The sequence below is a fragment of the Cervus canadensis genome, chromosome 8, assembly GCF_019320065.1.
Source record: "Cervus canadensis isolate Bull #8, Minnesota chromosome 8, ASM1932006v1, whole genome shotgun sequence".
Classification (NCBI taxonomy): domain Eukaryota; kingdom Metazoa; phylum Chordata; class Mammalia; order Artiodactyla; family Cervidae; genus Cervus; species Cervus canadensis.
Window position 1 is genome coordinate 41,209,688 of NC_057393.1, and position 24,849 is coordinate 41,234,536.

A 24,849-nucleotide genomic window follows, 5' to 3' on the forward strand; every position below is an offset into this window, starting at 1 on the left:
CTGCAGCATGCCAGGCCTCCCTGTCCATCACCAACACCCAGAGTTTACTCAAACCCATGTCCATTGAGTCAGTAATGCCATCCAACCATCTCATCCTCTGTCACCCCTTCTCCTCCTGCTTTCAATCTTTTCAAATGAGTCAGCTCTTTGCATCGGGTGGGTAAAGTATTGGAGCTTCAGCTTCAGCATCAGTCCTTCCAATGAATATTTAGGACTGATTTTCTTTAGGATGGACTGGTTGGATCTCCATGCAGTCCCAGGGACTCTCAAGAGTCTTCTCCAACACCACAGTTCAAAAGTGTCAATTCTTCGACGCTCAGCTTTCTTTATAGTCCAACTTTCACATCCATACATGACCACTGGAAAAACCATAGCTTTGACTAGCCAAACTTTGTTGGCCATGTAATGTCTCTGCTTTTTAATATGCTGTCTAGGTTGGTCATAACTTTCCTTCCAAGGAGTAAGCGTCTTTTAATTTCTTGGTTGCAGTCACCATCTGCAGTGATTTTGAAGCCCCCAAAAATAAAGTCTGACACTTGTTTCCACTGTTTCTCCATCTGTTTGCAGTAAAGTGATGGGACTGGATTCCATGATCTTTGTTAACATTTTCACTCTTCTCTTTCACTTTCATCAAGAGGCTCTTTAGTTCTTATTCAAATTCTGCCATAAGGGTGGTGTCATCTGCGTATATGAGGTTATTGATATTTCTCCCGGCAATCTTGATTCCAGCTTGTGCTTCATTCAGCTCAGCGTTTCTCATGATGTACTCTGCATATAAGTTAAATAAGCAAGGTGACAGTATACAGCCTTGATGTACTCCTTTCCTGATTTGGAACCAGTCTGTTGTTCCATATCCAGTTCTAACTATTGCTTCCTGACCTGCATACCAATTTCTTCGGAGGCAGGTCAGGTGGTCTGGTTTCCCATCTCTTTAAGAATTTTCTACAGTTTGTTGTGATCCACACAGTTAAAGGCTTTGGCATAGTCAATAAAGTAGAAATAGAAGTTTTTCTGGAACTCTCTTGCTTTTTTGATGATCCAATGGATGGTGGCAATTTGATCTCTGGTTCCTCTGGCTTTTCTAATTCCAGCTTGAACATCTGGAAGTTCACGGTTCATATACTGTTGAAACCTGGCTTGGAGAATTTTGAGCATTACTTTGCTAGTGTGTGAGATAAGTGCAATTGTGCAGTAGTTTGAGCATTTCTGACATTGCCTTTCTTTGGGATTGGAATGAAGATTGACCTTTTCCAGTCCTGTGGGCACTGCTGTGTTTTCCAAATTTGCTGGCATATTGAGTGCAGCACTTTCACAGCATCATCTTTCAGGATTTGAAATAGCTCAACTGGAATTCCATCACCTCCAATAGCTTTGTTCATAGTGATGCCTCCTAAGGCCCACTTGACTCCGCATTCCAGGATATCTGGCTCTAGGTGAGTGATCACACCATTGTGATTATCTGGGCCATTAAGATCTTCTTTGCATAGTTCTTCTGTGTATTCTTGCCACCTCTTCTTAATATCTTCTGCTTCTGTCAGGTCCATACCATTTCTGTCCTTTATTGAGCCCATCTTTGCATGAAATGTTCCCTTGGTATCTCTAATTTTTTTGAAGAGATCTCTAGTCTTTCCCAATCTATTGTTTTCCTCTATTTCTTTGCATTGATCACCGAGGAAGGCTTTCTTATCTCTCTTTGCTACTTTGGAACTCTGCATTCACATAGGTATATTTTTCCTTTTCTCCTTTGCTTTTCATTTCTCTTCTTTTCACAGCTATTTATAAGGCTCCTGAGACAACCATTTTACCTTTATGCATTTCTTTTTCTCAGGGATGGTCTTGATCCCTGCCCCCTGTACAATGTCATGAACCTCTGTCCATAGTTCTTTAGGCACTCTGCCTATCAGATCTAATCTCTTGAATCTATTTCTCACTTCCACTGTATAATCGTAAGGGATTTGATTTAGGTCATACCTGAATGGTCTAGTGGTTTTCCCTACTTTCTTCAATTTAAGTCTGAATTTGGCAATAAGGAGTTCATGATCTGAGCCACAGTCAGCTCCTGGTCTTGTTTTTGCTGACTGTATAGAGCTTCTCCATCTTTGGCTGCAAAGAATATAATCAATCTGATTTCGGTGTTGACCATCTGGTGATGTCCATGTGTAGAGTCTTCTCGTGTTGTTGGAAGAGGGTGTTTGCTATGACCAGTGCCTTCTCTTGGCAAAACTCCATTAGCCTTTGCCCTGTTTCATTCTGTACCCTGAGGCCAAATTTGCCTGTTACTCCAGGTATTTCTTGACTTCTTTCTTTTGCATTCCAGTCCCCTATAATGACTTGGGTGTTAGTTCTAGAAGGTCTTGTAGGTCTTCAACCTTTTGAAAGAGGTGGCTGTTATCTTCATTACCTCCACCATAGTTTGGCCCCAGGTAAATAACAGGGAGTGAACACAGCCCCACCCATCAATAGAAAATTGGATTAAAGATTACTGAACATGGCCCCGCCCATCAGAATAAGACCCAGTTTCCCCCTCAGTCTGTCTCTCCCATCAGGAAGCTTCCATAAGCCTCTTATCCTTATCCATCAGAGGATAGATAGACTGAAAACCAGAATCACAGAGAACTAACCAATCTGATCACATGGACCACAGCCTCGTCTAACTCAATGAAACTATGAGCCTTGCTGTGTAGGGCCACCCAAGACCAACAGGTCATGGTGGAAAGCTCTGACAAAATGTGGTCCACTGGTGAAGGGAAAGGCAAATCTCTTCAGTATTTTTGCTTTGAGAACCTCATGAGCAGTATGAAAAGGCAAAAAGATAGGACACTGAAAGATGAACTCCCCAGGTCGGTAGTTACCCAATATGCTCCTGGAGATCGTGGAGAAATAACTCCAGAAAAAATGAAGAGATGGAGCCAAAGCAACAACACCCAGTTGTGGGTGTGACTGGTGATGGAAGTAAAGCCTGATGCTGTAAAGAGCAGTACTGCACAGGAACCTGGAATGTTAGGTCCATGAATCAAGGCAAATTGGAAGTGGTCAAACAGAAGATGGCAGGAGTGAACATCAACATTTTAGGAATCAGTAAACTAAAGTGGACTGGAATGGGTGAATTTAACTGAGATGACCATTATATCTACTACTATGGGCAAGAATCCCTTAGAAGAAATGGAGCAGCCATCAGTCAACAGAAGAGTCTGAAATGCAGTACTTGGACGCAGTCTCAAAAACGACAGAATGATCTCTTGTTCATTTCCAAGGCAAACCATTCAGTATCACAGTAATCCAAGTCTATGCCTCGACCAGTGTAATCCATTAGTCCACAAATTGTATGGATCACCAATATCTGAAGTGGAAGTATGGACAAACTTCCAGTCTGAGCACCGAGTGCCCCTTGTTAGATCAAATCATGGTTGACTTTGGCAAATCATGTCTTTCATTTTATTTAATCTGAACAACCACACAGTATAGTAGGGGCCATTTGATCCTCTTTCAAAAATAAAGAAATTGAGGCTGGGGAATGTGAATGGATTTTCCCAAGGTCATGTGACTAGAAAGTGGTAGGACTTTGAGCAAAGCTTTTATCTAGGCATTGTCCTTTGACAGCTGGTGGTTTGGGTTGCCTAATCACTTGTCTCTTCTATCCTGTAATCTTTAAACAGTTTGTGAAACAGAGCAACAATTCAAATAAGAATCAACATAGGTAGTAATTATTGATAAAAGCAGGATTGGAAAACTCAGAAGTGTCAGTTCCCTCTTTCTGTAAAACATGCATTGGCCCCCAGTAACCCTGATGGAGTCATCCTAGTCCAGTAACTCTGCTGGAGAGAAGCCAACAGAGAAAGCTGGCTGATCCTCCCAGAAACAGGCGGCTGTTGTCCTGTTTACTGTGGGGAAATTAGCTTGACTCCGGGTGTTGGAGAGAACTGAGGGGAGACCCTTGCTGCCCAGCTCAGCACTGGGCCTCAGCACTAGACCAGTGCTTCCTCTAGCCTTCCCAAGTGGTTAGTCACTCACTTTTGAGAAGGAAGAGGGGTTTTGGGAAGAGGGGAGAGAGAGAAAGTGGCTTACTCTAATACTGCTTCCTCCCAAGAGACAGACTGAACATTTCTTCTGGAAAACATAAGGGAAGGTATTTTAAAAGTCTTCACCCCAACCCCCCACAGTAGAAATAGGGCTCTTTAAAGTTTTTCTTTTGAGGTAATCTTCTGTGTTGTTCTCTCCTGCCTTTTTGATTTTGGAGAGAAAGGAAGAGACGACCATATTTCTCTCTAAGTTATAAAGAAAGAAGACTAATGTAGTAGAAACCAAGAAATGGACTTTATGAGACAGATAATCAGATTCTCTCTTCTCATGGCAGGTGATGGAAACGTACAGGAACAGTGGGAGAAGCTGGTAACTTACAGGAAGCCAAGATGACAAGAATTTTAAAGAACAATCCGTGAGTAAAATTTTGTTAGCTCTTTGGCATTCCTTTGACTTCAGGGTGAATTTTCTGTAAGAAACAAAGTTAAAACAATAGCCCAATTAAATACCTTAAAAGTTTAAAACAGAAAATTTTGAAAAGTAAGTATCTGAGTAAGTAAATACTTCTGAAACTTGGTGCCAACATTTCAGAGATTCTTTTGCATTGTTCTTTCTTGGCAGAGTGTCTCGTTTTAAGTTGGGTGTGTCAGTTTGGTGGATAGAGTATAAATATTTAAAAAACTGAAAGGGGATCCCTCTTACATTAACCTTGGACTTAGTCTCAAATGCAGATCATTCTTTCTTCCACTGGTTCCATGGGCCTTATTTCTTACTCACTTTTTGTGGGTACATTTTGGAGGTAAATATGAATAAACTTGGTGAATATGAAAAAATCGAGCTCTTTGTCAATTCCTCTTCAATGTACCTTTTTTTTTTTCTTTTAACATGTAAGAGGCCATTAGTATTTGCAAATTATCTGACAGTTATATGTGATTGATTTTAGTTTCATTATGGTAGTCATAATGCTAGTAAGTAGGTAGTTAGTGGAAAGATCATACATTTTTGAGTCAGACATTCACACACCTGACTCTGGCTATTGTGCTTTTAGTCGTTACTCAGCCTCTCCACCTCAGTTGACTCATCAGTATCCTGGATTTGATAATATTTCTCATGAAATGAAAGACTTTTGGATAGTACTTTGTGCTGTGACTGTTACATTACAGGGCCACAGTAAAAGCAGTTACTTTCCATCCTTATATTTGCATCATGATTTCTAGTTTACAAACCTTTATTTTGATTTAGGAGACTGACCAGCTCAACTTCCTGAGCTACTGTCAGGCAGTGGTGGGTGAACATTGCAGATATTGATATGCAAGTAAATGTTCAGAGTCAGCCCTGAATGGTGGCGGGGGCCGGAGGGGGGTTGTAGTGTTTGCAAATTTCTGTAGTGTAAACACTCCCACCATCGCTGATTTCATGCTACCAGCAAGCATTACTGCCGGCAGAGTTGAGAAGTGATTGCAGGAGCACACCTTTATATGATTTCCTACCAACCAGGTATAATAGTTGCAAAGAACATCAAAGATCATTGATCATAGTAAAATAGGAAATGATGTGTTTTGAGTACTTATGATCTTTGTTTTTAGTATAGTTTATTTTAATTGTATGTTTATATAATTTAGCATTTACTGATGGTGTGTTTAACAATCACCTTGCCCCAAATCCTGAGAATATGCAAGGTTTTAAGGGACTGATACGTGAGCTGGCCTCAGCACACCAATGATGGTAAGTTTCCTATTGTGAAGACATTTCCAAGTCACAAATCTTCAATTATCTTTCTCAGCCCTGATGGTAAGAGCTTGGTTTGGTTGATAAAAGCAAGGTCTGCTTTTGAATCCATGCTAGGTAACCCAAGCTGTCATGCCCCCACAGCTTCTGGAATGAAGATAAGTGCCAAGATCAATCCAGAATTTAGATCTATTTTCTTAAGTGTGTGACTAGAGTTCTATGTTATTAACTCAGCTTTGTAACTGGCTGCTGGCACCCCTCACTTCTTCTGGCTTTTGAGTGAGAGTGTGTGGAGATAAGTCAGACTGTTTATGTCTTGTGAACTTTTTTTTTTCCCTTCTCTGTACTCCGGTGAGTCTGCATTTCCTCAGGTAGTGACACTTTGGGGACAAGCAGCCAAGGTGCCTCCTGACTAATGATGGCATGTAGCTTTGCTTTTGACTCAGAAATTAAGAAAAAGGAATTGTCTCTATAGAGAACGAACCCAAACCAAAAACCTGAGCAGTTTAAAGTTCATACCAGCTGGATTAAGATCTTAGGGAATAAAATGGAGAGAAGAAAGGAAACTGGATCAGATATCTCAGTGTTTCCTCTGGAAGCAATTTCTTCAGTCTTGTCACTTGCCCTTTAGAAGGGAACAATTGAAGCCTGAAATTGCTAAGTAACAGCTAAGATCGTGGTGCTTGTATTTATTTTAAATCTCACCCACCTAGTTCTCAAAACACATTCTTTATTGAACCTTAAAAAAAAAAAACAAAAAACCACACGCCTTGGCTATTTCAAAACCTTCATTTATGTCAATTCCCTGAATCAGACTTACATAATCTTAAAACATTTTATTTCCCTTATTTCTTCGTAAAACAATAGGTATTTATATTTCCTACCGAGTCAGGATTGGACTTGGATTATTATAAAAGTAGTTCTTGTCCTTTTGAAGAGGAAACTCATGGATAAAAATCTGAGAGACTAATCTCTGGACTAAGAAATATTGACTTACATCTTAAACAAGTTGAATAAGGGTGTCTTTGGTAACTCTGAAAGCAAACATGGGAGTAATGATTAATAGCGAAATGTTGCCACAGATAAAATATCCTGACTGATAATTTCTCTCTCCAAAATGGACCCTATGTATCTTCGGAACATCCCCACAGTAGATGAATTTTTGATTACAGCACTAGGTGTACAAACTTCAAATGTGCAGATTGTATAGCCTTGCTTTATGTTCAAATCAACATACTCAGTAGTGTCTGGATACTTGAGAGTCATGGGTCATTACGGTAGATTCCCTGATGACTCAGATGGTTTAGAATCTGCTTTCAATGAAGGTGACTTGGATTCCATCCCTGAGTTGGGAAGATCCCCTAGAAAAGGGAATGGCTACCTACTCCAGTTTTCTTACCTGGAAAATCCCAGGGACAGAGGAGCCTGGAGGGCTACAGTCTATGGGGTCACAAACAGTTGGACAGGACTGAATGACTAAGCACCAGTAAAAATAAAACAGGCTTATTCCACTTATTCAAGAGTTGATAATCAAGCCTGAACAGAGAAAATTGTCATTTCAAAACAAGTGTGGTAAATGTTATAATAGATATATTAAATACTCAGGAAACAGACAAGAGAGAGGAATTACCTGTGTGATAAGAGTGAGCTGGGGTGGGGTGTGTTCAGGAGCAGATGACATTTGAATTGCATATTTAATGATTAATGCCTTTTAATTAAAATGCCTTTTTTAGGTTATAAAAGTTAACCGTGCTAATTGGAAAGAGTGTTAAAATGTGAAAATTATTAAGATAGAAAACTCATTATCACTACCCAGAGATATGATTATTAGGGTTTTTTTGTTTTTTTTTTTTTGTATTCTGCATACTGTTCCTGTGTCTAAATTAGATATTTTTCTCCCTAAAATGGATCATTATCAATATTACTTTGAAACCTGATTAGACTAATAATAAACTGAGACCACGCCAAATCAAGGTATAATCTATATCATTTTTGTTACTGTTCTATAGCATCCCATGTATATGTGAACTATAATGTATTTAGCCATTTCCTTACTAGTGAGCATTTAGTTTGTTTTCAACTTTCCATTCTTTTAAAGCACACTGTGATAAATATCTTTGTGTGTGCACTGTGGTTCACTTAACCAGTTATTTGGATAGGATCTTTGAACAGAGTGGTAGGGAATACTCTATGTAGAACAAACAGTTTTTGAGCCAAGAGGGAGAGGTGGGAAAGGAGGATTCCATTCTGGGGAAAGGTCAGAATTGTAGTTTGGTTGAATGCAAAGAGAGAAGGCAGGTAGTGCTAATTAGGGCTAGAGGTAGAAGACAGAGATTGAAGCATCTTTGATGCTAAGTCCTTTATTCACTCTCAGTTGGAAGCCACATGTGGAATCTCTGTCATACTTGAAATGAAGACTGTCTTTAATTGCCCTTCATTTCTCTTGTTTGGGAAGAAATAAAAAATTAATACTGCTGCCTTCTGAAACTTCTTGAGAGTCTTAAGAAACTGACCAGTCAGGAAAACAAGTAAGAGAAGTCACGGGGAAAGAATGTGTGTGTGCTTAGGAAAAAACTCGACTAGAGGAGCTTATGGCTTTGACAGGGGAAGAAAATATCATTAATAAATGCATTTTCTACTTAAGAAATTTAAAGATAAATTAATGATTAATTTGGGAAAGATATGGGATAAGGGATAAATATCATAATTTAATAATAATACAACTTTTTTTATATTTAGCAAGTACTTTTTGGGCTTATGTGTTTTAAATATATTGTTTCACTTAATCTTTCAACAACTGTCTTAGAAAGTATCTAAGATTATCTCCATTTTGTGGGTGAAACCGAAATCTCAAAAGGCTGCTTTGGTAAGAGATCACCAGAACTGGGTTCCAATTTAGGTGCCGCTGGGGCCTTGGGCAGGTCCTAGAATTGCACTAGGATAGTTGTCAGAATACAGTGAGACAATATCTGAAAGCTTATGAGAACAGCATAAAGTACCATAGAAATGAAAAGACTGCTTTTTATAATAGGCAACCTTCTCTCATAAAACTTCCCTGGTGGCTTAGATGGTAAAGCATCTGCCTGCACTGCAGGAGACCCAGGTTCGATCCCTGGGGCAGGAAGATCCCCTGGAGAAGGAAATGGCTACCCACTCCGGTACACTTGCCCAGAAAATCCCATGGACAGAGGAGCCTGGTAGGCTACAGTCCGTGGGACCACAAAGAGTCGGACACGACTGAGTGACTTCACTTACTTACTTCTTCTCTCATTACTGAAGGGAAGAAAGCACTTCTCTAGCCATTTTCCATTCCCTTTGCCGTAGGTTACATTACCATCAAAACATTTGCTATTCCTTCCTACCCACGCACCATCCTGTGGGAGAATTATGCTGTCACACCCACTGAGGGTTGAGCCTCATGGCTGTCTTGGCCCTTGGACTTGTAGATAACAATGACATGTGCCATTTCCAGGCAGAAATGGAATCTAAATTGCCTGGTTCTACCATCTCTCCTTTCTCTTTGCATGAGATCAACCTGTCCCAGTTAGGACTGCTACTTCTGCCTTGGTCCCAGAGGGAAAAGGACATGGAGCCCAAGCTCAGCTCACCTGCAGAGAACCAAACAGGAGTCAGAAATAAACCTTCCTCTGTTGTTGGCCTCTAAATTGCTGGTGTTACTTGGTACTGTGGCATAATTTAGCCTGAACTGATACACCCCTTTTTCACCCCTTAAGTATCACCCTCTAGCCCTTTCAGGACACACACAGATACTCTGTACAGACAACATCTTTGTAAAGCTGAAAAACAGTGCTCCCCATCATCAGTTGTATTACACTCTCTCCTGCATTGAAGAGGCCAGCCTTCATCAGAGGTTATTACTTTAAATAAGGCATTTAAATAAGGTACTTAGGGTTGACCAACTTGACCCTTATTTTTTTCCCCTTCAAACATTTATAGAATGTGTCCCATGTCAAAGTATGGACATCTAGAGGTTTAAAAAAATCCAAGCCTTGGTCCTGGTCTTTAGAAATCTTAAACAGTCTGATGCAGTCAGATGCTGTATATCTAATTCAGGAGACACAAGTTCGATCCCTGGGTTAGGAAGATCCTCTGGGGAAGTAAATGGCAACCCACTGAAGTATTCTTGCCTGGAAAACCCCATGGACAGAAGAGCCTGGCAAGCTATAGTCCATGTGGTTGCAAAGAGTCAGACACAACTGAGCGACTGAACAACAGCAAATCCTAACAGCTATAAAAGAAGGCAATGTCGGGTGGTGAAGGAGAGGGCCACTTTGATGAAGGTGTCTGTAGGTGTTCATATAGGTGTCCCCGTTTTGTTGTATGCTATCCTTAAGATGTTCTTTAAGTATTGTTACTTTCTTAGTTAAGCTTATCTTCCTTTTCCATCTCTTCCTTAGCATGTATTTATTGTGTCATTTAATTGTACTATGTGCTAGGCTTCCTTATTCTCAGTATGTAGTTTTTAGTCAGACAGTTTATACTGACTCACTCACTGAGTGTGTATGCCCTTTTTGACATATGGTGTAAACTATTTGGGCTTCCTGGTGGCTCACCTGGTAAAGAAGCTGCCTGCATTGCGGGAGACCTGGGTTCGATCCCTGGGTTGGGAAGATCCCCTGGAGGAGGAAACGGCTACCCACTCCATTATTCTTGCCTGGAGAATTCCATGGGCAGAGGAGCCTGCCAGGCCCCAGTCCATGGGGTTGCAAACTCTTTAACTTCTTTACCTCAGTTTTTCCCCACAACTTAGTTGCTTAACACACTATTAAAACAAAATTATATTCTTAATAAAGGATTGACTCTTTTCTTTGGTTTTTCCCACTCTCAAGTTTTGAGTTCTTCTCACCATGATATATGAAGTGAAGTTCATGGTTGTTAATCCATGTGCTGCTTTTTTTTTTCTTCTTCTTCTTCTTATGGTATCTGATGTGCTTAAGGCTCTGCATGGGAGAACCAGTTTGTCTTGGCTTAGTAACACCTTACCTCAATTTGGAATAATTTCCAGATGACTTGTCATATTTCAGATCACATGCCTAATAATGTGACTAATGACTAGTCCTGGCTTTGGATGATGGAGTAAAACCAGAAGCTTCTACAAGTCTGTCTGGCCAGCGGTTGCTAGGTTAAGACAGTGTACAATCCAGCCATCCCCTTGCTTTATGATTGAATTCAACTGTTTTCTATCTTATTACTTCTGGCCATCTCTCCAGTTTTATTTCAAAAGGCATAACAAGGTTAATTTATTATGAAAGTCCCCTCTTGGATCAAGGGCTTTTAAATTCTTTGTCCAACATGCACAGAAGGAAGGAATTGTCCACCTCCATCAGATGGGAAGGAACACTCAGGGACCTGCCATAGTCACTAATGGTCTGCTTTTAGGTTGGGTGATAGGTTTATGATTGCTGATTTTATTATTATTTTTCCTGACCAATATGTTAAATATATTCTCTTATATGTAATAAATACTTCTTAACCATTTCAAACACATTTTTAAAAATGTGATATACAGCTAAAGCTGTAAAGTGCATCCATCACATTTATTTTGGCAGAACTGAGTCACCTCAGTTATTTTTGCCACTTTAATCTTTTTAAAAACACCTAAGTGCCCTCTTAAGATAGTGCCATCTTTTTTCAACAGGGCAAAACAAATTTTCTATGAAGATACTATTTATAGACCCTTAATTTTCAGACGCTGTTCATGTCAATACCAGCATTTGTATAACTTAAGGCTTATCCAGAGAAATATTTTCTTTTGTTTTGCCACAGAGAAATACCTTTTCTTGGGAAGATATAGAAAGTTAATGTCTGGCTATTGACTATGACTGCCCACTAGTTCCTTCTCTTCTCTGCAGGGAAATCTCGATATTTACACAGAGTTGAAAATGTTAGCTCAGTTCTCAGTCACCTGAACTAAAAGCCCACTCTTGTCTGGCTGCTATGGATATCGGACAGAATACTACCAGCTCTGGGGTCAGACATTCATAGCTTTGAAGCAGGCTGTGACACGTCTTCATGATTGACCTTAGTCTTCAAAACCTTCTCGAACGCCCAGTTTCCTCATGTGTTCAGTGCAGTTGTTAATACCTGCCTTGCTGCACTGTGTGTACAGATTAAATGTCAAGTGATACATGCACGATGGAAGCCACCATCATTACCAGATCCTCAGTAAGTGAATTCAATTGAGCATGTTCTTCTTGCTGTAGGTGGAATTTCAAGTACATTTTCCTATAGGAACAATGTTATGAATGGGGTCTGAGTATTGTATTAGAAATATTAACATTATACCTCAGATAAATCATGAGTTAAATAGGCCTCTAAAGACTGGCCAGAGAAGCCAATCTCTCTACATCTGGTCTCTAGTGAAATGCATTTCAAGTGCCACAGAAGAGTTCATTAAACAACTTTCAGAATGTAATTTATTACCAGATTGAAGACTGTTTAGCTTTTGCGTTAGACTTGAAATGGAATTTCTTGATAGGTGCTGATCTTTGGGGGACAGACAAAGGAGCCCCCTTTCTACTTCTGGGAAGTAAACACCTTCTGGAGAACTTAGTTGCTCTTTCCTCTAGTTCAGGTAGGTAGTTCTAGTGTAGACCAGTCAGTCATGGGACCTTGGCCACTGGGGTGGCTACATGGTCCATGCTGACCGGCGTGAGTTTTTCTTCAGAAGTTTTAAGATTATAACTATGGAATAGTCCCTCTTAGTGCCAGAGCTGGGAGTTAATTGGAAGAAGGCAGATTTTATTTATTTTTTTTTCTTTATTCAGTTGTGCCCAACTCTTTGTGATGAAGGCAGATTTTAGGAAGGGAGAACAAAGCCAACATGTAGAAGCAAAGATGTCCTTTTGTCCTGGTGGAGTTCACAGTGTAATGGCCCAAAAGCCTAGCCACCCCTGTGGCTTTCATGTTGCTAGCCCTGATGGCTCAGCAGGTAAAGAATCCACCTGCAATGCAGGAGACACAGGAGACGCGGGTTCTATCCCTGTATTGGGAAGATCCACTGCAGGAGGAAATGGGCAACCTGCTCCAGTATTCTTGCCTGAAAAATTCCATGGACAGAAGAGCCTGGTGGGCTACAGTCCATGGGGTTGCAAAGAATTGGACACGACTGAGTGACTAAGCACAGAGTCAGTCGATCTATCTTACTTTTGCCTCTGCTGCTTCAAGTGCCATGTTACCTGCAAATTAAAGAATACTAATTAGTTTGGCTCTTTATATTTGGAATATTTAAGAAGTGTGTCTTTGTCATGAGCAGTTATAATAAATGTCATTGCATAGTAGGGCAGCTGATTTATCACAGCTCTTTTAGAACAACAGTAGTGTTTATTCCCATCTCATAAAAGTAGAACTGTATTAGCACTAATCAAAAGATATGAGAGACTCTGTATGGATGCGAATGACTCTTGAATAGAGGCTTGCTCTAATGCAAATGTCATATAATTTTTTATTTTAAACTGTATAAGCAAATGGAAACTTAATGATGGTTCTAACAGTTATATGTTGCCTCGGACAACTGCCATTTGCTCACTTTTATGCTTAGGAGCACTTTAAGGTAAACAGGTAAGATATTTCTATTCAAGGAGGAATTGGTCTTTGGTAAGATTGTCAACTATGTATGTATGTGTTCCTAATTTGAGAGGGAAGATGGAATGACTTAGTCTCTGTGTTCTTGTGAGTGGGTTAGTGTTTGGGGAACTGAGATGGTATGTGCTGACACTCTTCTGTAAACTGTACTTCCTTTTAGGAAGTATCAGATTTGCTTTCTCAGTAGTGGCATTCTTTATTGTTGGAACATGTCGTAAAGAGCAAAGACTCACATCTGTCGCTTGGGTTCTGATTGCCAACTGGGTTGAACAGCTATAATGTTTGTGTATTCTTGATGTGTCAGCAGTCAAAAGGAAAGTTTTCCTTTCTCCTTTGTGGCTGTTATATGACTTAAACACCATTATATCAACAGCAACTATTTATTCAGAATCTGCTAGGTCCTGGGGAGACAAGGCCTCTGAAACATTGTCTCTGTCTCCAATGGACTTTTGTCATCTGAGAGAGAAAAGCCAGAGATTTCAAACAGAAGAAAGACACTTAGGCTCTCTAAGTTAGTTTTGAGATGGAGGTATTAAAGAACAAATCTGTAGGCATCTGGAAGAGAGGAGAGTTCCCTGAGATTTGAACCAGTCAGTAGGGGTCCAGGAAAGGAAGGGGTTTGAGAGGATCTGAAAGGTGGTAACTTGTAAGGAGAGTGGGAGAGACAGAGGCCATGGTGTGGGCCCAGGTGTGGAAGTGGTAATGTGCCCGTTGCTTTAGGGGAACAAGAAGTAGGCTGGTGAGATTATTTGGCCAAAGGTTTTTTAAGTGGAAGATGGGGGCTGAAGAGGTGAAAGCCAGCTTTTGAATTACTAAACGTCATGGCCCCCGATGCTGGGAAAGATTGAGGGTAGGAGGAGAAGGGGGAGGCAGAGGATGAGACGGTTCGATGGAGGCAATGGACATGAGTCTGAGCAAACTCTGGGAGATAGTGAAGGACAGGGAAGCCTGGTGTGCTGCAGTCCATGGGGTCGAAAAGAGTTGGACACAACTTAGCAACTAAACAACAGCAGTGTCATGGCATTGGGATTGGAGCTAATTGTTTCTTTTTTGAAACCATGGATTGCAAAGTACAAAGATTGTCATTTTAACTTTGGACAACAAAGATATCCTAGAAATAGTGACCTTTTTTCTATTGTGAGAACGTTCTGATAACGTTGGTAATTGTGCCCTTTTTTTCCAAAACATAAGGATCATTGTAAACATCTTTCAGGTGCTTTGAGCTATGATCACAGGTGCACTTATTTATGAACCTTCCTTCTTGAATGGAGCACCAACTCTATACATTCTCAGCTTGACTGGATCCTAGATAATAGAAACAAACTAGAGTATCTCTCTCTTTTCCTGCGTGGGTTACCTTTCCCGTCCTCTTTTATCTGTGTATGGCTGCACAAATGCATACAGTTGCATATTTTATTCTGTTTTTTATTTTTTGGCCATGCTTCACGGCATGTGGGATCTTAGTTCCCCCAAAATGGACTGAACCCATGCCCTGTGCATTGGAAGTGTGAAGTCTTAACCACTGGGCTACCAGGCAAGTCCCCAACTGCACATTTTAAACTCAAGGTCACGAAGCTTACTGAGTTGCCCATATTCACATAGGTTTTATATATATGTATACACACATATTCACACACACATATATAGTCTTTTCATATAATATAAAAGAGCTACAGTTCTTGATGTAACAGCCAACATATTATCAGTTTGGCCAGTATAATTGACAATAATGGTTTCATAAGCAGAAAATCAATGTGCCTAAAAATCAGTATTAATTTCAATGACTGTTTGAAGAAAGTTGCCTGCAACGCACATGTTTTCCTCTTGATCTCTACTACAAAACTCTATTTGTTTAACTGATAAGAGAGACGAAGGGTTTATGACACGATGGCATGCTGGACTCTGACAGTTACCACGTGACAATGATGTCCTGGAAGCAGAGAGGATTGGACCTGGCAGCAGGAGCAGCAGTTAGGAGACTCAAATTTAGTAACCCTGGCATGGGGGCATGGATGCCTGAACCAGAATGGAGAAACCAGTACAGATATGAAAGACATCAAGAAGCTGTCATCACGCCAGGTGATACTGAATTGTCAATAGGGAGGGAGGGAGCACAGATGATTCTAGACTTCAATTTACAATGTCTAAGACCATAAAATTAGCTTTATAAGGAATATGCAAGTCAAGAGACATTTATCAGTTTCATCATCTAGGATATAGGCCCAGTTTATGTGAGTCCCTTGGACTGCAAGGAGATCCAACCAGTTCATCCTAAAGGAAATCAGTCCTAAATATTCACTGGAAGGACTGATGCTGAAGCTGAAGCTCCAATACTGGATGGGAAGAACTGACTCCTTAGAAAAGACCCTGATGTTGGGAAAGACTGATGGCAGGAGAAGGGGACGACAGAGGATGAGATGGCTGGATGGCATCACTGACTGGATGGACAGGAGTTTGAGGAAGCTCCAGGAGTTGGTGATGGACAGGGAAGCCTGAGTGCAGTTCATGGGCCCGCAAAGAGTCGGACATGACTGAGCAACTGAACTGAACTGACTGACTGACTATGCCTCTTGCTAAGGTTAAATGTTAGGTCATAGGCTTATCTTGTGCCTGCCCTGTTTGGGGCCATAACTTGCTCTTAAAAATGAAAGAATGCTTAGGAATCTGCAGAGAGAGATGAAGCAGTTTACGCAGGGCCAAGTACCTGATCACTTACTGGCAGAGCTGGGATGAGGACAGGACCTTTGGACTCCTGGTGAAGCGTTCTTTCTATTCTTCCATGATGGTTCGCAAAAAAGAGTAGCATTTTAGAAAGAGCCCTGGATCTCCCTTGAGATTTTATCTTTGCCTTAAAAGAATATTTTAAAGAAATCCTGGCCTATGGAAATCCCGGTTTTAAACAAATGCAAGGAAGTTAAATTTAGGAGATCTTCTCCAAAGCCAAGATGGTTTAATTGGTAACTTAAAAAATAAAAAAAATTATTACTCTGTAAAAACTCTGCCCCTACTAGTAATCAACTGGTGGTCAGGACCTAGCAGTTCTATGGGCTCCTGTAATTTGCCAATTCCAAACTACTTAAAGTTTCTCTTTTCAATCTTTCTATTCCAACATGGTGTTTAGGGTACAGTGACCAGATAGAATAAATATTTCCAAAATCACGCTTACTTTTTAAAAGTTGGTTTAACTGTGGCATAAATGGAATCATTCCAATTCTAAGCTTTTTTTTTTTCCCTTCCTGCTACTAATTAAATTTCTCTGGTAAAACAAGAACACCATATTCAAGAATTCTAAACCAAAAGCTCCTTGAGGTTTTTTTTTTTTACCGCTTAAATAAGGGACACTCATACCATGCAAATACCAAAGAACTATTCGAGTTCAAAAATTTTTTGGATATTTTAACTTAACCAGAATTTAAACAGAAAAATTACCGGCCAGTTTGGCCACAATTTTGGAGATTTTGAGTCCCAACTCAGAGGGACAGGCAGCATTGTCTGAGTGCCTAATCTACACGTCACTGTGTCAAATACTCTGCCTATATTATTATATATAATCTGTCCAGCAAAGTGCTGGATGGGCATTTTATCTCCCTCATTGCAGATAATAACCCCGCAAGACCAAACAGTGTCAGAGGTTAGATCTCAATCTTAGAGGTTAGATCCCAATCTGCTCCGACGCCAGATTCCAAGCTGCCATTCAGGATCGCTGCCTAACTCAATTAACTTTTACTAAGTAACACAAATTAACATATGTCCACTGATCAAGTTATCTATCATAACAGAATTTACCCTTGTTTTTCTTGACGTTGTGAAAGGCTTAAGTTTTCAAAAAAAAGAAAAAAAGTCTGTAAAAGGCTCCTAAGCCTGACATAAATCAAGAAAGGCAAGTTCCGCCTTAACGGACTGTGAACACGCTTATTGGTTAGGATCGCACGGGCTGACTCATTTCTTTTTTGCTGTGTTAGAGGGCCACACCCTGAATTCCAAAAAAAAAAAAAAAAAACCAAACCTCTGCTGCCCGGCCACACCCGCGGCTTCCCTGCCGGAGCCTCTGGGGGTTAGAGCCGGCGTGCCCGCTCACAGCTGCCCCCCGGAGAGGATCCTCCCGCCGCACGTCTGTCGGCCCGCCCGCCCGGACGCCGGCTGCGAAGCGCCGCGGTCCTCGCACGCCGGCCCCGCAGGCCGCGGGAGAAGGCGGTTCGGGCCGGCGGAGGCGCGCCCGGGAGCCGGGGCCGGGGGGTCGGCGCGCCGCCGGCCGCCTTCTCCTCTCCACCGGAGTCCGGGCGGGCAGCGCGCACCCTGAGCGCGCCGTACCCGCGCGCGGACTTGGCGCCCCAGGAAGTTTCTGGAGACTTGGCCTCCAGGGAGGAGAGACCGTAAGTACTGCTCATTCTGGGATGCTTGGCTTCATTAATAGGCTCTCTGGGGGCCGCGTGGTAACACTGTCAGACAGAGACCTGGTTAGAAGCGGGGAGAAACAGCCTTCCCTGCCTTGCAGAAAACACTTGGTACCGCAGGCTTTGCTGTTCCCTCTCCTAAGGGACTCTTAGTTTTTACTGGATGCGCTTTGATGATCCAACAGGCAATTGCTATTGATACCTGAGAACTGTAACACGGTAGTTGACTTTAGAAATTGGGGTCTCAGTAGAGGTAGGTAGGCTGCATCAACAAGATGCTCTAAGTGTTGGGGGTGCGTTTGAGAGTCAAGGGGTCAGGGGGTGGTTTCAGTTTGGGTTTATCAGGCTTTCCTAATGGAGGGTTTTGAGGGAGTGGGGTTGTATTTACAGCTTGGTTGCTCCGTTTTGGGGAAGTACTCACTTGCTCAACTCCAGTCCTGGTATAGAAAGGTTCTTTAGCCAACTCCTGTGCCTAATGGGGAGCAGCTGGTGAGTGAGCCCAGCGCGCAGTGCCAGAGGAAAGCACGTGCTCCGGGTGTTTTGGAATGCGTGTTTACTCCACTGCCGTGCTCTCTGTTTCTTGTGGCCAGGTAACTGCTCCTGTGGAATTTGGGGAAATAAAAACACTGAGAAGAAGGCATGGTACTTGCTTTCCCCCACTGCCCCACCTGTTTGTGTATGCTGTGTGTAGACATTACTTAAGTTGTAACGGGAGCCAGAAGATCTAAGGTCTGTTGACTCTGTTGAATTGATCACTGTTAAATTTATGTAGAAAGAGTGAGCCTCTTTGAAAAGTCTGCTTTTATTTAAAACTGCTTTTTATGTAAAAAGTTATCAGCACGTGCATAGCGATTTGTATGGTGCAGGCAAATATTTTCTTCTGAGAGGGGTGAGGAGGTAGAGAAGCAGATTATTGCTGTGATTATTGCTGTTTTATTTGAGGACACAGTGTAACAGTTGTCACCACCAGAAACTGTACTAAAAAGTCAGGCTGAAGATACCGTAAGAGCATAAAGGATGACAGGAAAATGTAAATGAATTATGAAATTACACCTGTGAATTATAAAGGTATGAATAGTACCTTTACTCTTCATTTTTGTAGATACAAACTAATGCAACAGAGAGAATGAGTTAAGTGCTTAAGCAGCTGACTTTTAAACTCTGTAAAGGAAATGCTTCTGGAAAGAAATCGCTTCTAAGTGGAATAATTAGAGTAGTTAGAATTTTTAATCAGTTGCCCTTTGAATTCCTAGTTCCACTAATTTTGTGCTCATACGCTCATGGTTAAATTCAGTTGCTTCGAGTTTAACTAATCAAAGGCCTCTGCATTAAAGGTGACATCTTGGGATCCCATTTCTTTTGGAAAACAGACTGTGATGTTGACAGAAATGACCATAAGTCCACTGGGGTAGTTGGAAAAGCACCCCCCGCCCCAGGTGGTGAGAATGGGAAAATATTTAATTAACTCTAAGATGTCTAAAATCTAAAGGGATAATTAAATCCAAATTTTGCTTTGAGTTTCAGCTGGTAGCTATAACAGACCAGAACATTTAAGTGAGATGCTTCACACCTGCGGCCTCATTTTCGTTTTTCCCAGTAATGTTGAGAGGTAGAGGTATTATCAGCTCTGCTTTCTAGATGAAGAAACAACCTCAGCAAGGTTACCTCATCTCCAAATTTTGTAGCCGGTTAATTTAGTTTACAAGGTAACATTTAAAGTTTGTCATTTTTCCCCATGTGGCCCCAATTGCTCCTAATGTAGTGTTGATTTTTCTGTGTGAAGTAATCCAGAGGAGGTTCTGGGTTCAAAGCAGATTTTCGAAGGGGTTTTAAGCTCCTCATTGCCCCAGTGCCAGAATATCAAGGTTCAAGGAATAATGCATTTACTTTGGAAGCTTGCCGTTTTCAAGTATTTACTAAGCAAGCCCTCTCCTTCACAAGCCCAAGCATTGATACCCGATGCTGCCTCATGGTTGCTGGTTTGGGGGAACTTTACCTTTTTTCCTGAGGCCCTGCTAATTGAGTGTGTGCAGATTGTTCTGTTTCTCACCAAGTATGGCTCGGCCGTTCTCTGATTTTAATACCAAGCAACTGAGCTTATGGTCATCCAGTGGTTGACTGTCTAAATGCACTCCTGCAGTATTTTATATGCTATGTGAAATGTTTTAAAATTTCTACTAGCATTTAGGTTAGTGCTGAACCTATTTGTTAGCAATGATAGGGTCGTGAAAAGCATGCTCTGTGAATGCTAAAGATTTTTTTGTTGTTGTTGAAGGTGGGGTAGGCTCAGCGCGTCTCACCAGGGGTGGCCAGTTCTGAGAGTCCATCTGCTGGATCATCTGTTGGTGACTTTCAACCTCACAGAGCCTCTCTGCCAGGCTCCTCTATCCATAGGATTCCCCAGGCAAGCATACTGGAGTGGGTTGCCATTTCCTTCTCCAAGTGATATTCCCAACCCAGAGATTGAATCCATGTCTCCTGCATTTGAGATAGATTCTTTACCAATTGAGCCACCAGGGGATCATCTGTTGGGATGCCACATAGTACAGAACAATGCCACTTTCTTAGAAGACAAAGAACTACATTGTCTGTTCCAGGATGGAATATGGCTCACATGCCACCTCATCATTCTTGGCATCTATTTGACACTGAATACCCACCCACCTTCTCAGGCAAAACAAGGATGCCTTGGCTTCCTTCTTAAACCTCTCTGAACCCCCAGCTGCTTTAAGTGAATGGAATTCTTGAGGGTGTTGAAAGGACATGCCCATGTGCTGATAAAACCATTTTGGGGTGATCTTGAGAAAATTGTGGAGAGGAGGAAGTGTGCTGGTCCACTTTGATTTTCACAACTGGGGAGATGGTAAATTATGGAAACTTCAGCTGCAGCGTGTATGTTGCTATTTAGCAGAATAATAAATCACATTTTTGAAAAGATGAATTGGGATCACTTAAAAAAAAAAAAAGTGGTGGTGATCAGTAGGTAGCATCACTCATCTCTAATAGACCTCATTTCTTTTTCAGTCTCTTGGATCTTGTGTGTGCTTTGCTTGCTCTGTCGTGTCCAGCTCTTTGCGACCCCATGGACTGTAGCCCATGAGGCTTCTCTGTCCATGGATTCTCCAGGCAGGAATATTGGAGTGGGTTGCCGTTCCCTTCTTCAGGGAATCTTTTGACCTAGGGATGGAATCTGAGTCTCTTGTGTCGCCTTCATTGGCAGGCAGATTCTTTAGCACCTGTGTCACTTGCTACTTAAAAAGTATACAAGGATGTGGTCGTGCCATGCTATGGATACAACATGTCTGCACTGGCAAAACATTTAACAACGTGCTGTGTATTCTTTACTCAAGATGGACAAATATGGGATGGACAGCAGCGTCAGTAAGTGGGTGTGTGTCTTGTCATACCCAAGGAGGGATTATCAGTAGGGTCACCTCAGAATTGAATAAGGTGCCCACAATATGCCTTGATGAGGGCATTTGCTACAACTGGACAACAAAACTCACTGGTAGAGACAGAGAATTTAGAACCCGGGAGGTGATAACCCTGCAGTTCTTTGAAGTCCTGTAGATAGTGGTTCAGAACAGGGATTTTGGAGCCTGATCTTGGGCAAGTTATTTGAGTGCTCTTTGCCTCCGTCTCTCCATTCATAAAATGCAGGTGATACTACTTCCTTCACACGGCTGTTGAAGATGGTAAGGATCAAATCAGATGATTCAACCCAACTGCTTGAAAACAGAGCCTGACCATAAATCGTGTGTGCCGTTTTAGTCTTTGTTGCTACTGCCTTTTCTCCTGTGGCAATATTGTGCCTGTTTCTGGGTCTGTGTTTAAGTATGTGTCCGGAATGGAGTAATCAGGTTTTCGGAGAGAGCCTATAAACTCTATGAACAATGGTTGAAGATGCTGAGGATGTGTACCATAGTGTAACAGCTTAGAGACAGTAAGCATATACCGAGAAGTGACCAGAGGTGATCACTTCTGAATTCTAAGATACTTCGTCCAGTCTAAATGCTTTCTTTTAAGGAACTGTAGCTTGGTATAAAAGAGGTCTCCATTAAACTCGGATTTAGTGGGATTCTTTTCTGGCTATCAGTACAATCTTTAACCAGGCCATTAACTTAACACAGTGGCTTTCCATGGCGTGTGAGTTACCCCTCAGGAGACGTTTGGTCATAGTTTTGATGGACACAGCTAGGGTGGGAAGAGTGCTCCTGGTATTTAGCAGGTAGAGACCAGGGATGCTGCTGACATCCTGCAATGCACAGGATGGCCCCAAACTGACAGTTATCCTTTTCAAATGTCGATAGTGCCAACATTTGAGAAACCCTGGCTTACCTCTTCATTATATGTGTTTCTCTTTGTGAAATCTGAGTACTGATCTTGGCTTTAGCAACATCACAAAGTAGCTTGAAGAGTGTATTTATGAAAGGGCCTTTGAGAGTTAACATATTCTGAAATCTGCAGATGTATACAGCATATACATTTTATCAGCAGCAACACAGTAAAGTATCACTTGCTCCATTGCGGGGAGAGAGATATTATGGTGGTTTGAGAATCTGATAGGTCTGTGCTTGAGTCTCAGCCCTTCCAGTTTAACTGGCTGTGTGATTTGGGGCAGGTTTCTTTAGCATATCCCTAAAATCAGTTGCAAGTTAATGTCTTTGACTTACGAGTTTCACTGTTTGTGTATGTGTGTATGTGAGAGAGAAAGAGATAAGGTTTGGATTGAAAGATCCCCAAGTGTGTATAACCCACCTGCTGTCTACCTTCTAAAAGCAGAATGCTTTGTAGCAATGTTTATCTTCAAGGAGGTAGCAGTAAAGGTTCCCTGAGTTAGAGAGGTTCTTAACTCAGGTTGGAGAGTGGAAGTTAGTGGTTTTTTAAAGAGAGGTTACTTCCTAACTTTTTTCTCACAGTCCTCAGTGCATTGGAACTGAATTGTTTAAAACTCACATAAACACATGAGCTGAGCCCTTAGATGGAGGAGGTGTTAGTCCCCCGACAGCTGGCCTCTCTGTGGGCATCTGGAAACGTTCCTCCTGGAGCGGTGGGGAGAACTCGTGGCTGGCTTACACCACGAGAGCGATGGCAGCCCCGAGGTGAAGTGCAGCAGCCACAGCCTCCGCGGCATGTGGAAGGGAATGACTTGAGGACCAGCTTACACTTAGGAGAAATTTATAACACAGATTAAACTCTGTTAGTGCTTGGAGCCTTTCATTAAGCTAACCTTCAAGCTTTAAGTCTCCTAATGGTACAGAAATAGAAGGTGGTGTTCCAGACCCTCAGGGTCTCCAGCTGCCCTTGAGTTGCTTGGTAAGCACTCTTGGTGAAAGCTCAGTGATTCTAATGGAGAATCTTGAACTGGTTACACAAAATTGCATACCTCTGTGGGGTCAGAAGGCAAGAGTTTGATATTCAAGCCAAATTGAAAGTCAGGTTAATAATAAACTAAATGAGGCTAACAGAGGCATCATAATTTTAGATAGTACCAGTGACCACAATTCTTGAGACAGCTTAGATGATTGCTCCACTTTTGTAGGTACATCCTTATATATATCATTTTGATTTCTCTGATGTGGGTGAGACCAGAAAATTCCATAAGCTGCCAAAAGTGTTGTTGAAAGTGTTGGAAGGCTGATTATGGGTTTGCAAAGGCCCCTGGGCATCAGCTTAGTGAAACTGTGCAGTAGTGGGTAACAAAATCCAACTTTTAACCTTGTGCTGAGTCAACAGATCTAAAGATAGATTTCTTTGAGTCTTGCAACTAGAATCTCACCAAAAGACCCCAACAAATTTTAAACATAGAAGGAACAAAGAGATTTAAAATGTCAAAGTAGAGTGCAACAGGATAGCTCATCCTCCACATCTAAGGCCTGTTAGTTTGTGTTTTGGCATTTAATGATTTTTAAAAAGTGTACGTCTTTCAATATAAGTTGTGAGTGGAGTATTTTTTTTTTTTAAAGCAGCCGGTCCCCCTTCCCTGAAATTCCTAAAACCTTCATCTCCCTGTGGAATCATTGGCTTCTGCCCTAAGTGTGGTATGCATACCATACATTAGGGCCAGCAGGGAGATCCCTTCTGCTTTCTGACCAAAAGAAACTGTAAAATACCTCTATAATGAATGGATCACAGAAAAGATAGGTGAAGTAAGTAAAGAGATTAAATGGCTTCTAGGGTAAAATTATAACTTAGTCAAAGGTACTGACATCTTAGTCTGAAAAAGGATCCTTTTGAAGGAGAGTTCAGTGGAGTGAAACTTGGAGACGTCAGGTTGGCCTTTCCATCGGAGAAGGTCCCCTGCCCCTCATAGCATCACTGGATCTGTCTAATGATCTTACCCCAGTGGTGGGGCCATCTGTGGGTTGACATCAGTTGGTTAGGTTCCAAACCTGACTTCGACTGTAATCTTGCCCTCGTCACTGAACACCCCTGAGCCTACCTGAACGCTCACGTGCACTGTCAGGCCACACAGGAAGCCACAGAAGCCCTTCTGTGCCCGTGATGCATTCTTCTGATTATACTTTGGGTTCCTCATGAATTATGTTTTTTGGGAGACATAGGATCAGCACACATCAGCATCGAACATCTAGTCTACATGATGGTATTAAATTGATGTTTTTACTTGAATGTCACCCTGAGCGTGGTTAGCCCGAGCCATCTGCTAATCACCACATTTGTGAATTGCAACGTTCAGGGGTCAGCCTTGAATGGTGGCAAGTCCACACCAAATGATGGTACTCTGTGGAGACTAGTTGGCTTCTCCAGTGTTTGTCTTTGCCCTGAGTATACTTTTCTGTATGACCAGCAACGTAAGAAGGTGATGCCCATCCTAATGGTAGTATCTTTTTTGCTCTTTTGAAAACAGTGGGAAGAAAAATGAGTATAACAGTGCTTTATCATGCTGGAAATGCGGTGGTCTCTTGTTAGTGAGTCACGTAAACACGAATAAAGCTAACTAGAGTACATTGTTATCGGTACAATTACAATGTACACTAATTCCTGCTTTGCTAGTTAGCATATCCTATAATTCTCATTTAGATGGCACAGATTACTAAACAATTACAAAAGTCCCCAGTCAAAGCAGTTCATAGCCAGCATT

At 41.6% G+C, this 24,849-nt stretch overlaps 1 protein-coding gene across 12 annotated transcripts in view; it reads left to right on the top strand.

Annotated features, from left to right (window-relative positions):
- The window catches only part of SGMS1 (sphingomyelin synthase 1), a 322,655-nt gene that overhangs the window by 191,801 nt on the left and 106,005 nt on the right, over positions 1 to 24,849 (top strand). For 11 of the 12 annotated variants that reach the window (XM_043476108.1, XM_043476111.1, XM_043476109.1 and 8 more), the window contains one exon: positions 4,355 to 4,435. The gene's annotated coding sequence lies outside the window, so the exon portion shown is untranslated. Of the gene's footprint in view, positions 1 to 4,354; positions 4,436 to 17,345; positions 17,727 to 24,849 lie in introns of those variants that run through there. The other variant, XM_043476119.1, reaches the window with a different exon arrangement.